Source organism: Centruroides sculpturatus, unplaced genomic scaffold (assembly GCF_000671375.1).
Source record: "Centruroides sculpturatus isolate CEXI.00-Female unplaced genomic scaffold, Cexi_2.0 scaffold224, whole genome shotgun sequence".
In the NCBI taxonomy this organism is placed as follows: domain Eukaryota; kingdom Metazoa; phylum Arthropoda; class Arachnida; order Scorpiones; family Buthidae; genus Centruroides; species Centruroides sculpturatus.
Window position 1 is genome coordinate 772,817 of NW_019384419.1, and position 14,775 is coordinate 787,591.

The following is a 14,775-nucleotide window of genomic DNA, read 5'->3' on the forward strand; positions in this document are numbered from 1 at the left end:
AAATTTTTAATAATAAATATTTGCATTTTTATTTTTTTGCTAAAAAAAGAAGAATTATTGATAAAAATCTGCATTTTTTTTCTTCCTTTAAACATGTATTATTTCATTATTAAAAATACCATAAAAATTTTATATATAAAAATCTAGTTTAAAAATAAAAATAAATATTTAATAGCATAAATGTTTTTATTTTAACGCTAAATATTTAAATATTTTAATGATTTATTTTGCATTTTCTCCTTTTAAATCTAGAAAATTTGCATTTTTGAATCCTTTTTTTTTGGGGGGTTTTCTTTATTGTTTTTAATCGTAATTTCATTACTACAATACATTTTATTGTAATTAAATTACTCATTTCTTCTTCATTTCCCTAATCTCTTCTTATATTGAATTCTATAAATAAGTAATTAATTAATCCAAAAAAAAGTCACCTAAACTTTAACTAAATTAACTTAATCCAGTGAAAACTTTCTCTTAATCATAATTAAAATATACGATTTAATTTTTGTTTAAAGATTAAAATAATTAAAGACATTTTCTTCGCTGTAGATTAAATTTTCTATAGGCATTTGTTTACTGTGAATAATTTATAATACATTCAAACCTCCGATCAACGGCCAATTCACTGGAATATAAAGAAATGTCCGTTGTTTAGAGGGTATTTTTGTATTAAATTTTATTCGATGTTCCAAGAAAATAGGCCGTTGTTTGGAGGTTATTTTTTTTTAGCATTGTTGTTCGACTTCTCTGTAAAAGGCCGTTGTTCGCAGGTGGTCGCTGCTAGCAGGTTATTTGGATACACGTTTTAAATTTTCCGAAAAATTAGCTTCTGTTTACAGTTGGATATTATTAAGAAATTAATTAATAATTTAACTGTAAAAAAAGTATGCTTTATATATAAGAACTTATTAATTTAAATACTCTTATTCTTATATATACGAAGAAATATACGAAGATTTTAATGCATTTTTATGCATAATTATGCATAAATATGCACTGAAAAAGGTATAAAGACTGCACTTTAACCTCTGAGGAATGAAAAAGAATATTTTGAATTTCAGAAACACTTCAAATTTAAGAGGAACACCAATTTATAAGAAACAGCTTGAATTAAAAGTAATATGACCTTCAAGAGAATTTGGGAAAAGTTTCCAAGATTCAATCACGTTAGTAGCATACATCATAATTAATTCCTCAAAAATGCTAATTAAGAGCTCTACAAATTAATGTATAAAACTATAATTACAATTAAAACAATTCATATTTAATAAATAAATTAAAAAACATTACACAATACTTAAGAGAATTTAAGAAAGTTTGTATTTATTCTTCACTTACTGTAAACTATGCGTTAATGTGTATCTTGAATGGCGCTTAAGGATTTAATTAAGGTAGAATTAATAAGTTAAACTTAAATACCTCCAATTATTCTAGTTAAATTAATAATTTGGAGAGTCATTAACAATGAAAAATCATTTGTTTTGAGGTAAAGTAGTCGCAAATATGTCGCTTCCTCATAGAAATTTTCAACTGTAAACTCGTTTATTAGAAGTCAAAGGCAGATAAACAACTATATATCTCTTCTATTACCGGTTAAGCATTCACCTTCTGTTGAACATTAAATTCTCCTGAGAAACTAATCGATAATGCAACTTCCGTCCCGAAACTAATGACGCTTGAATCTTCTGTTGTATTGAGATTAAAAGCTAAATTTTTACCTTGAAATTAAAGATAATTATCGATTAATTATTCTTAAGAATTAACTTAAAATGTACTTTTTATCTAACGATTTAATGCTGCATTGCTGTTTGCAGAATCAAGTGCACTACGGCAGTTTTACATGGTGTAAAGTTACTGAAGTGTTCTTGATTTCAAGTACACTACAACTGATATAAACTGTTGGTTTAGTGTGTTTTTCATCTAGAAGTTTGATTTATTGTTGCATTACTGTTTGTAGAAGCACTAATATCAAGTGCTCTACAAATTTCACAAGGTTCCTGAAATGTTTTTAATATCAAGTACACTATAACTGATGTAAAACATATTAAAGTAACAGTTTATATCTAATGATTTAGTATTGCATTGCTGTTTGCAAAAGCACTATAATATATAATATGTTATATTAAATGCACTCTAATGGATCAAGAAACACCTGATATTTGATAGATTTTAATTTGGTCTACCTGATATCATATATAGTTAATAACAATACAGCAATTGTTTTAGATAAGAAATTATTAAGTTATTTGTAGTTTATCTCTCAATTACATCACAATTATTTCTAAAATAACTCTAGTATTTCAAGTGTACTTGATATCAAATACATTACAGTAGTTTTAGTAAGTTCAAACTTGAATATAGTTGCATATATTGTAATAAAATTGTGAATTATATTGAACCTGTGTAAACCGGACGATGCCGAGTTATGCAGGTTTCCGTTTTGAGCAGGTTTTTTAAACACACAAACTCGTGGTGTTCCTAAAAATTCGTCCAGTTTAGTCAGGTTTTCGTTTTATTAAGCTTCTGCTTTAGACAAGTTTTGCTGTACTTATATTGAAGCCCTATAGCAAATTAAATTATGTTAGAAGGAATGAAATAAACGGGAAATATTGTGTAGGGCCTTGAGGCCCAGCGCAATTTATTCTTCTCCCTGGGCCTTACTCTTTGACTGTCAACTATATTGCATCGCTGTGCAAGTGTTTGATTACTTCAGCAATGTGAAGTGTGCCTGGTAATTTAATACTGTAGACTTCTGTTGTATAGTGTATTTGATATCAGGTAAACTATATCCTTATTAAAAACTTTATTAATTACATTTTAATGAAGGAATAATTATTACTCTGTTAAACTTTATAAGTTAAATGCAGTATATATTTTAAATTTTTTAAAATATTTTGTGTAAATAGGAAAAACATAGGAAAATATAATAATAAATAAATAACAAGAACTGAATACGTTATGTGTGTACCTTGGGCTGTATTTTGCTTTATAACTCAGGAACCCTTGAGGAACAACGAGCGATCTGCCGAGGTCATTCTAGGAGGACTTTTATGGAAAACTTGCCCCTATTTAGGTGTTACTAACCTGAAAAACCGTTGGCCAAGATCGAACCCACCACCAGCTACCAGCGGTTTTATCCACTCGTGTACTGATAGGTCCTATTTATATGAAGAATGGCCCCTAATTAGATGTTGCTAACGTGAAAAAACCCCCAGAAAAATTCACGTGACCAGCTCGTTGGCCAGGTGCGAACCCACGTCACAACACCGGGTTGCAATTTTTAATTTATTTAATTTAAAATATATGTTCTCCACCTCAAATTAGTAGTGGTTTTTCCCTGTACATCATACTTTCCCTTTGACAATAGAGTCCTATGGTCATCTATATAACTTCCTTCAGAAGAAAATATTTCAATTCAAATAACGTCACTTCCAGTACAAACCGGAAATTCGTATATAGTTAATCAGGGTCACCTGTCTCCACCCTTTCCATATCTGGTCTCGACTTTCATCCGTATAACTCCATTCTTGAGATTAAGGAAGGACAATTAGACAGACAGACGAACGACAATAGCAATTCGTAGGTCTAAAATTTTTCATTTTGCATTTTTGGAACAATGAGGAATGTAAAAATATTCAGTTTTCTTCTGTATGTATAGATGTTAGTGTGCTTTTGTATTGATATGTATGTGTGCATATTTATGTGAGATACGATTTTGTTCACCCTGTTTGAAAGTTTAATAACTCCCGTGCTTTTTGTCAGAAATTTCTGAAATTTTAAAGGATAATTTGTTTATTAGGGAAATTAATTCCATTAAATTTTGGTGATTAAAGGTCAAAGGGGTGAGGAGATAAAAGGGTTCGTATGTATCTCCAGTAGGATCGGATATAATAACGATTTTACTCGTTATTACCATTTACAATTTTGTGTAAAATCCAACCCTCCCTTTAAAATTAAGCTTTTAACCATTCTATAATAGTTTAAAATATAAAAATTTGTTTTATTACAATATTATAACACCAAAATTTGCCGGGAAAGATACTCAACTCGTTGCTAGATTTTCTCAAATTACAACCAAATAATTTATACATTTATTAAACTAGAGAAAGAAAGAAAATATCGATGATTAAATACTATTTTTTTTTTTAAATTTCCAAATTTCTAATTCCAGAAAGGTTCGAGAAGAAAATAATTCAAGACAATTTCTGGAAATGGCCACATAAAAAGCATCATATTGCTAATTCTTCGAAAGTTGAAACTCTGCAGAAAGTTTTTTAAAACTCTTTCAATTTTGTATTTCTTTTTTCTTTTTTTTTTAAATTTTCTCTCCCTCCTCAAATAGCAGATTGGTGGTCGATGGATCCATCAATGGCTATTTAGATAGAAATATCCATCCGGCAGCTAATGTCACATGTTATATGTAGATACGTTGTAAGCGGGTTAGAAACTAAAATCGATAGCTGTTTGGTATGTGATAGAAAAATAAATTTTAATATTTAAAAATGTAAATTTCGTTAAAAATTTCTATAAATAATTAAAAACTTTATAGTTAATGTATTANCAGATTTATTCCCGAAATATTTAAAATTTTTTTAAAATAAAAAACCTTTTTATTATAAACTTCTTAAAATTTTAAAGTAGGTTTTTTTTTAAATAAAAATTCCAGTGTCCTTCTTACTTCTTGGACAGTTTTCTAATAGACATTGTGTTTGTATGTAGGACTTGTATGTAGTAAGTATATAGGTACTGTACTTGTATTTGTGTATATTCAAGTACTTATACATATTTGTATACTTTTGTATGTAGTGCTGGTATATATGTATTAGCACGGAAGTACTTGTATATGTTTGAATGTAACCTATTTAGCCACTTGTCTGTGTTGGTATGTACTGTACATTAAGTAGTTTTTACTCTTGTGTTTATCCGTTTGTATCACAACCTACACGAAAAACTGATACATTAAAAGAGAACTTCTTCAAATCTTAAGCCACGTGTTCTGGCTAATCTCTCTGTGATAGGGGCAATGATTTGTATGTATTTGTGTAAGCGCGTGCTTGTGTACATGTAGGCCCATATTTATGAGTTAAGTTGCTGTTCAGTGTAATTCTATTGTCCATTGAAGCATTTAAAAATGGTTGGTTGATTACTTTTGATACGGCAATGCAACACTTGGCAAGAAAGCCTGAAGATCCTGAGGAGACATAAAAGTCCTTAGGACAGGGAATACCAAAGAAACAAATTATAATTTACAGGCCTCCTCCTTATAATTTTTAAAGTTTTGTCTGTCTGTTTGTTTATTTATAAATCTAAATAAACAGACAGACAACAGACAAACTGTATAATAATTATTTAAATAATTAAAACAGAAACTCTATACCATTTCTATTATTTTTTGTCGTTATTGATTAATGAAATGAAGAAAAAATAAACAATAAACAACTGAATAAATAATTATTTCATATTTAAAATATATTAAAATAGATTATAGTTTAGTAAACATAATAATAATTATTCATTTAAATAAATTAAAATTAAAGTAAATTTTATATTGAAATGGTTTATTCTCTGGAAAATACTTAGCATCCAAATGGTAACTTTACTGTAAATACGTTTGTATAAATTAAATTTATTGAGGAAAAAGTAAAAAAGTCAATTTCTTTATTAAAATGGAGACTTGTAAAGAGACATTGGAGATTACACTTAACTTTCTGTCATTTATTTAACACAAGTTTACACGTAAGTTAAACAAGCTGTAAACTAGACCCTCGTGTTACGAGTCTATAGTTTAAGTTATAGACTCATAAGACCAGGCCCCATAGTGCATGACAACTAAACATTTACAAGGTTTTGGGGTCCCATATAATGTATATTTAATTCAAAATATAAGCAATAACAAAATATAAAATACATTAAAAAATAAAAAAAATGTGAAGCTTATACACCAGCAAATACTTTTTCATTTAATCTGAGGTCCCTTTTATGGACTTTCATCTGCATCATTTGTAGTTTTGCATGAAAGGTCTATAATAAATCAAGCAATTAAATATTCTCTGTGATGCCCCCTTTCCTTGAGGCCCTAAACACGTGCTTATTTTGCCTAATGCTTAATCCAGACGTGAGCTTAAGGCCTTAAACTTTTACATTTATGATTTGTTAGAGGGAAGACATGTTATTTGTTAAAATTATTTTAATTTTCTCGTGTTTTATATATATAACAGAGAGAAACTCCTATGCTTTTTTGTCGAAAATTTTTGAAATTTTGCAGTGAGTTTTGTTTATTAGTAAAATTGATACTATTAAATTTTGGTAATTAAAGGTCAAGAAGATGGGAAGATAGAGGAGGTCACGTGTCGAAACTCTAATGGTGTCGGAATTAATGAAGAGTATTTACAATTTTTTATAAAACTCATCTCTACGTAACTAACTCCACGTAGAAACTACCTCCCTATTTACGTATTAGACACGTGATTCACGTGTTTAATACGTAAATAGGGAGGTAGTTTTCGTAGAAAGTTCTCTTAGGAGGCATCCTCGTAAGATCACCCACGTGTTGTGTTGTCTTTATCCCATTCTTCCAATAAATATCATCAATTTTTATCGTTTTTTTTAAAATTAATTATTTTCTAAATTTTTATGACTTTTTACTTCAATATTTATACATATTTTATTAATTTATTATTTCATATACTGTGAAACTTGTGAATAACGGACACTGATGGAAACATAACTAGAAGAACGGCCATGTTTTTGTTTGCATTTTAAAACGAAACATTCCTTGAAAAAGAAATGGCCACCGTTTAGAGGTGGCCGTTGTTGGCAGGTGCCCGTTATTGGAGGTTCGAAATTTAATTTTTTTAACTGTGCTTATGTGACGTTAAACTAAAGTATAGAAAACCCTCGATTTAACGCCATACTATCCTCGTAAAGCTTCAACGAATATGAATGGGAATATAAAGTTGTATCGTGTAATTAACACATTTGTTCATTGGCGCTTTAAGCGAGTGGCGTTATTTAGGGAAACGTTATATCGAGGTTTGGCTGTATTTTAATAGTAATAATTAGGCCTAATAGTGGCCATTAACTAAAATTATGATTATTCTAATTGTATTTATTTATTTATTTATTGAAATGTCTGAATTATTAATTAATATACAATAATTAATGAGATTTGAATATTTTGATTTAAGTGCAAATTATTTATTATTATTTTCTTATTCAATTTATATTATTGAATGAATGCATTTTATTTATTGTTTTTCCCATTTTAAAAAATGCTTTAAAGCATTTTTTTGTATGAAATTTCTTGTATGAGAGATTGGATATATATATATATTTTTTATTTTTCCTTTTGAATTTTTTAGGAGGGGATGAAAACAAAAATTGGAAATTTTTAAATGTNAGTAAATTAATTAATTTATTAATCAAATAAAAAAACCTTTAAGCTATAAAATGAATAAAATATTTAAATGGTTTGTTATTAAATATAATTATTTTTTAAAAAAACACCATTTAATTGTATTATTTTACAGAAAAACAAACAAAATAATAATTGAAAATTTGGAAAATGTCTTCGTAAATGATGCAATTATGTCAACAGATGTTAAAATTTTGAAGGCATAAACATAATTGTAATAATTTAAAAGAAATTAATAATATTTAAACAATAATTTTAAATGAATTCTGCTTTTTTTCCCACTGATTACTAATAAAATTCTAAATTATTTTTAATTAAAAAATTATTTAAATTATCTAAATCTTACGTTAAAAAAATCAATGTTTTTCTTTCTCTAATTTTAATACAGTAAAACCTGTCTAAAACGGAAAATAATTTTCAGAACGGGACGATTTGATATGTAATATATTATTACGAACTTGAAACCTGTCTAGCGCGGACACCATTAGTTGAGTGGATAAGACCAATAAACTGTGTTCACGGGTTCTTGCCTCTGAAACGGGCTGTCCACGTGTCGTTTTCGTGTGTGTAACCCTTAATTAAGATTCAATTTCCCTAAGAAGTCTTCCTTGGAGTCATCCCATACCTGGCAGAACATTAGTAATTTAAATTATATTGTTACAAGTTAGTAAATATTGATATAACATGAACTAATTACACATTAATGGATATAGAAGACATTCATAATATGATGATAGTGTTGAATCCATGTTATTAATGGACAAGTTTATATTGTTGGTATTTAACATCACAACTATATGTGAATTTACTAATGTATAAAGGCACGTATAGATGAGATGTGAGGCTATAGCGTTGTAAATTGTGTAATTACATAAATTGCTTCAGGAAGGACGTATGGAAATCAGTAGAATCATTGAAATAATAAACAGTACATTTAACACAAGTTTAAGGATTTATTACTGTAAAGTAACGAAAGATTATGGTTCGTAGTTCCATGAAAATATGTTTGTTCGTTATGTACTATTTGTTTAAGGGTGCCACAAAGTTCCTATGCATAGATTGTGTCCTAGATCTTTCATTTACAGAATACAGATCCCGATCGAGACCTCTTGCTCCTATGGTTTGCATTAAGTTCCTGTGCAAACCAGAAGTTACGTTACTTCAATTTAAAATTTTACCTTAAAAGGAATTAGATGACCGGCACCATTGTTAAAGGAAAAGTATAATGTACAGTGAAGGAGCAATACACTAGTGAATTGAGAGAATTGTAACGAAAAATTACAGCCCAGCATTGTGTTTATGTTTTATATTGCAAACTTACATAGAAAATTTTTATTTTTTTAAAATATATTTAAACTTCTGCTTTTTGATAGCAGACAAAGTTATTTTAGTTATATCTTTCTTTTGTAAAATATTCTAAGTGCGAGATTTAAAAGCAATTGCAGTAATTCCATCGGAAGAAAACATGAATACATTTAACTCTCCATGCCTTTTAAACGTCATAACTAAGTTAAGTAATAAAAATTGCAATAAATTCAATAATAAATGAATGCTTGAAACTTACAGAAATTACAAAAATAAACGGGAAAAAGCCATTTGTAATAACGTCAACTATAAATCAAGTATCTAATTTATTTGCTTGTATACTATAAAGTCACTTTCTATGCAATTTTTTTTAAAAAAGTATGATTTAATTGAAAAATTTTATTTAAAAAATTGAAATTTGAAGTAAGAAAGAGAAGGATTTAATGTTTAAGATTTTGTTTTTCAATTCGGTAAGATAGAAACCCAACACTGGTAGTTGGTTAGTCACGAATTAGTCACGCCTCATCCACGACCTGTCCCCGAATTTTTCTCATAAGTATAACACCTAAATAGGACCAATTTCGCGTAGAAAGTCCTTCCGGGAGACCGTTTTTTTCCGGCTTTTGGTATAGAATACCATCGTTAGATGTCCACGTTTATGATTAGTTCGATGCTTTTTCATCTATTTGCAGGTCGTAATATATATATACATATCAATAGATAAAATGTACAGGGTGGCTAAAATCATTTAAGTATATTAAAAGACTGAATCCTTGTTCGATTCCAATACTGTACTCTATTACGTGAAAATCATGCAAAAATTGCTCAAAATGTAACCTTTGATTTTACAAATAAAGGCGCTTACGAATTGCTGAATTGTTTGTAAAACATACGGTTGACTGACTATTGGTCCACCCTGTATTAATGTCTATAAACACAAGTAGAATATACATATTAAAATGTATTTATATACTTTGTCTTGCATTTAATTTATACAATATATTTCGTATATTATTTCTATAACAATTTAATAGCATATTTTGATTAATGTCTGTCAGCTGTCCAAATATTATCTGCTAGTTTTTTTTCAAATTTACAATAGATAACGAATTAAATTTTTTATTGATTTAATATATTTATTTAACTGATTATCCGTACCGTCTGTTTGTCTGTCCAATTCTTTATATTGCTATTTATTTGTCAAGTTTCTCAGAAACTAATGAACTGTTTACATAGAAACATAAAGAGGAAACACAATTTATTAATAAATTTCACTTAAATAAAACATTTATTTAGAATATGATACAAACATTTAAATTATAAAAGCGTCAAACACGATAGTAAATTAATTAATTTATTAATCAAATAAAAAAAACCTTTAAGCTATAAAATGAATAAAATATTTAAATGGTTTGTTATTAAATATAATTATTTTTTTAAAAAAACACCATTTAATTGTATTATTTTACAGAAAAACAAACAAAATAATAATTGAAAATTTGGAAAATGTCTTCGTAAATGATGCAATTATGTCAACAGATGTTAAAATTTTGAAGGCATAAACATAATTGTAATAATTTAAAAGAAATTAATAATATTTAAACAATAATTTTAAATGAATTCTGCTTTTTTTCCCACTGATTACTAATAAAATTCTAAATTATTTTTAATTAAAAAATTATTTAAATTATCTAAATCTTACGTTAAAAAAAATNTTGGTTTGGTTTTATTGGTGTATGGCAAAGCGACACATGGGCGATCTGCCGAGAGGGGAGTGCCTTCCGGGAGGTTTTCTATGGGAAACTGGTCCTCATTTAGGTGTTACTAACATGCAGAAACCTCGGAAAACTCCACGTGGCCAGCACGTTGGTAAAGCTCAAACACGTGACCGCATGTTCTGAAATGTAAATACACCAGATTAAGTTGTCTTCAGGCTGTTAAATATATCTATCTAGATAGCATTGAATAGAGTAACTTTAATTATAATCGCCAGGTAGTTAAAAACTGTTTTCAGTTATAAAACGGTTTTTAGCATCTTGTTCCAACGGTTTCATATAACAGTATTTACTCATACTTGAAATGAGTAAATACTTTATAATGTTTATCTATTTATTTATTTACACCAGTTATAAGTAATGTTGTCGAAGCAAGAGATTATACACACGCTATCTAATACAACAAATAATACCTTAAGCAAGATAGGAGTGTTTAAAAAAAAAACAAGTGTAACCAGAAAGTGGAAGAACAAAGCTTAACACAAGAGACTTCATCCGAATTAGTGGAAGGAAGATGATTTAACTTATTAAAGAGTAAACCTTTATAAGTGCGGAAGACACTTTATTCAGTAGAATAAGAACGGCGAGACTCTTGCGAGCAAACAATACTTCACAACAGATTGAAAGTGCATTTACTAAGAATAACATTATCCTTTGAAAATGTGTCCTAAGAAGGTTATTCTTTTAAGACTGATCTTAAAGAGATGATTGACAGTGACGCTATAAAATACTTCTAACGTATTACCATAATTTTTGAAATTGCATTGATTTGATGTTTAAACATTCATCACAAATAGCACTCAACTCATAAACAGAGTTCACATAATTAATAACACATTGATTTATAGAGTAAATTGGAAGGGACAGGCTGTAAAGAAAAAAATTTCAAACTTCTAAATCCTCTGTGTATGCAAAAATATTTGATTTTAAACAAGGCATGATGAAGTCAAGATAAGAAATAAAATATAGACTACTTAGCACCGAATACAGTGAAATGCCGCATAAAGTTGAAAAAATAAAAGAATCTTAGTTGAATTTAAAAAAAAAATAAAGCAAGAAATATTTAATTCATACAATACTTGAAGGATGCACATCAAAGCAATATCAATATATAAAACACGTGCAAAGTTTCTGTTCAATAAAATATTTTTGTAAATGCCCAAGAAATTTACACAGATGTAGGTTTTACGGGTGATCGACGAAGAATGAAAGAGTTTTAAACTTTCTACAATAGAAGAATATATAACTTATGATGAAAAACATAATGCTTAAAACTTTTTAACATTGTAGAAGTAGGACGAAGAGATTTTTCATTCGTTGTTTGAGATAGCAATAATAGTGGAAGAACGTCGTTGATTAGGGATGAAGCCAGATTGAATCTATTGATAAAAAGTTAAAAAGCCGTGAATGAACAGTATGGCAATAGGGAAAATATTGGTTAAAAATAGTAGCAATAAAAGCGGGTGTGTAAATCCGGGAAATATTATAAAAGACATTTTTATAAAGAATGTTATTCAGTTATTTGTGTGCAACATTTTTCCTCAATATAACAAGATTAAAAATGACAAATTGACATTTTTCGGACAAATCCCTTGAACAATGTGACGTCTGTATAATTGCTGACCAGTGGACGAATGGATAAATTCGTAGAGCACTAGTATTTGGTCATGGGTTTGCGCGTGGCTAGCGGGTTGGGCACGTGGAATTTTCCGAGTTTATTTCACGTGTCTAACACTTAAACAGAAGCCAGTTTCTCATAAAAGTGCACCTGAAAAGCATCTCATTTGGCAAATCGTCCAGGTAACGCGTTGCCATATCCCCTCCAACCAACCATTTATAGAATTCCCTAAACAAATGTCACGTCGATCAGTGTAGTAACAAAGCAAGACTATTACGAATTTCAGTATAAAAATTATTTAGAACCTCACGAACTTTATATTTTTATTAAGTTTATTAACTAAACGTGTTTCCAAGATCATGTACTGCGTTATCCTCACAGCACTCGTTTAGGACTTTCTATAAAATTTCCAGCTTAATAAAATTAATACAGTCAAACCTTTAATAATGTCTACTTCTAAACGTTGATCCTGTGATCAACTACTAGTCTTCACTTTTAATTGGTGGGAGGAATAATAAGATTGACACTTCTTTTGTTATAAAATAGCATCAGTAGCATCAATTCGGCTATATCTCCAATCAATGGTTCGCACCAATTATAAGAGGTGTAAAGGCATGTATCCTATATGAAGAGGAAATATCAATAATATCGTTCTTCATGTGTTTTAAATAAATTTAAACTTTTTTTCGATTGTGATGAACTCAGGAGCATTAAACGACTAAGTGATGAACTCAGGAGCATTAAACCTTTCTTCTATAATAAAGAGGCATAGTCTTTTTTCTTCCTTACTAAAACTAGGGTAGAGGTCTAGGATAATTAGCTTTTGGTTTTTTGCTTTATAATATTTTGTTGGCACTTATTCCAGAAATTCTTCAAGATGGAATTTCTCATAACTTTGGAGTTAACGGTGAGTTTAATTACTTTTTGGCTTCTATCTATATGGGTAGCTTAAAGGAATTTTTTTTTTGCTTTCAAACTTTCATTCAGTGTTTTAATATAGCCTATATATATATGTTAAGGATCTAATAAAAAAAAAGAAAAAAATGTGCTTTCATACGAATCCAGCTTGTACTTCCAAATTTCTCTTTGTTGTTCTGCATAATTTAATCTGTTAACTTTAAATATTCTTTAACTATTTGTTCGAAAGTAGTGTTTACTTCTGTTGTGATACAATTGTTTTCAGAAATTAGATGAAATTTGCAACCATAAACAAGATTTGCGGTAGAAAAGCCTTTTATAATTACTTCCTGTTAGCTCTTAAATTAGTGTGTGCATAAATAATTTTCGTTTAATTCTTCGCGAGAATTGTTAATCAAATTTGCAATAAGCAAGACTTTCAATATTCTTTAAATTAATATGTATTAAGTTATCTATATATATAACCCATTCAACGGGTGTCTGTCCGCGTAACCGTTTGATAACTGACACTAGAGGCGCCCCTACGGTGTGTTATATTTCAAACATTCAAATTAACAATTTTAATTATTATTTAAATTAACAATATAAATTATTATTATTCATTTGGCCCATAAACTATTATTTGGCCAATATAACAATATAAATAATTCAGTATATTTGTAATAGGAATTTATTATTTCAGGGGCTTATATCTTGCGAAGGGTCGCGAGTAGGGGTATGGTTCCTTTGACTTTATTGTTAGCACAGGGGCTACAGTTTGGGGGGTCGCCACCTCTTCCATTCGGAGGGTAAATCTTACCATTTTGACTTTAACAGAGCTGTACAGCATATTGATAGGAACAAAAAAGTCAAAGGAACCGTGCCTCATGGAAATTTGTAAATAACGCCCACTAGGGGGCGTCCCAGGCTACTAGTACAGGATAATTCGTAATAAATCCACGAAACATTTTAAAAATTTGTTACTCATAAACCACGTCGTCTCACCACTGAACACTAGTCGTGGTTTCGCTCCTCACCAACGAACTGGCTACTATAGTTTTCCGGATTTTCTTACCTATATAGGGCTCAGCTTCTTATAGAAAGCCCTCCAAAGAGGCACTCAATTGGCAGATCGTCCAAGTGTCACGTTGTCGTTTACAAACATTCCACTCCATAAACCACACCACAGATACAATTTGTCAGTACACTAAAACAATGTTAAATTCTGCAAAATCTTTTTTTTATACACCTGAAAATTTTCAATGTATCTACCATTGTAGATGCGACTGATCTTCAGACCTTAATTCATTTCGTCCACGCATGTTGTGGTCGATAACTGTCACAGCCGGTTGATAAGTTCCGCGAGATTAGTGGGGAGAATGGGGGTACAAAGACAATATCCTTAACCAAACCCCACAAGAAAAAAAAACCGCATGGGGTTAAACTTTGTGAAGGGGGTGGACAAATGCATTAACGCCTCATCACTGGACCTGTGTGATGTCATAGAAATTGACACGCGAAGAATTGAAGAGTTTGTCGTTCATTCTGTATATTCTTCTATAAAAAGTTTAAATTTATTTATAAATTTAATATATCACAACATAAAAATCATTTTAAATTCATAAAATTTTGACTTAAAAAATTGATAAAATTTAAAATGTTTCACATTAAATTTTATTTATTTATTTTTGATTTTTATATCAGAAATTGTAGAAAAATATATTAAAATATCAATTTAAAAATAATATTTTCATCTAAAATGTTAA

General features: G+C 29.1%; 1 protein-coding gene across 1 annotated transcript in view; it reads left to right on the forward strand.

Moving 5' to 3' along the window:
* LOC111619329 (cholecystokinin receptor-like) overlaps positions 1 to 14,775 on the forward strand; it is a gene marked incomplete at its 3' end in the record, with an annotated part of 54,158 nt that overhangs the window by 1,346 nt on the left and 38,037 nt on the right. The gene's annotated exons all lie outside the window — the stretch shown is intronic.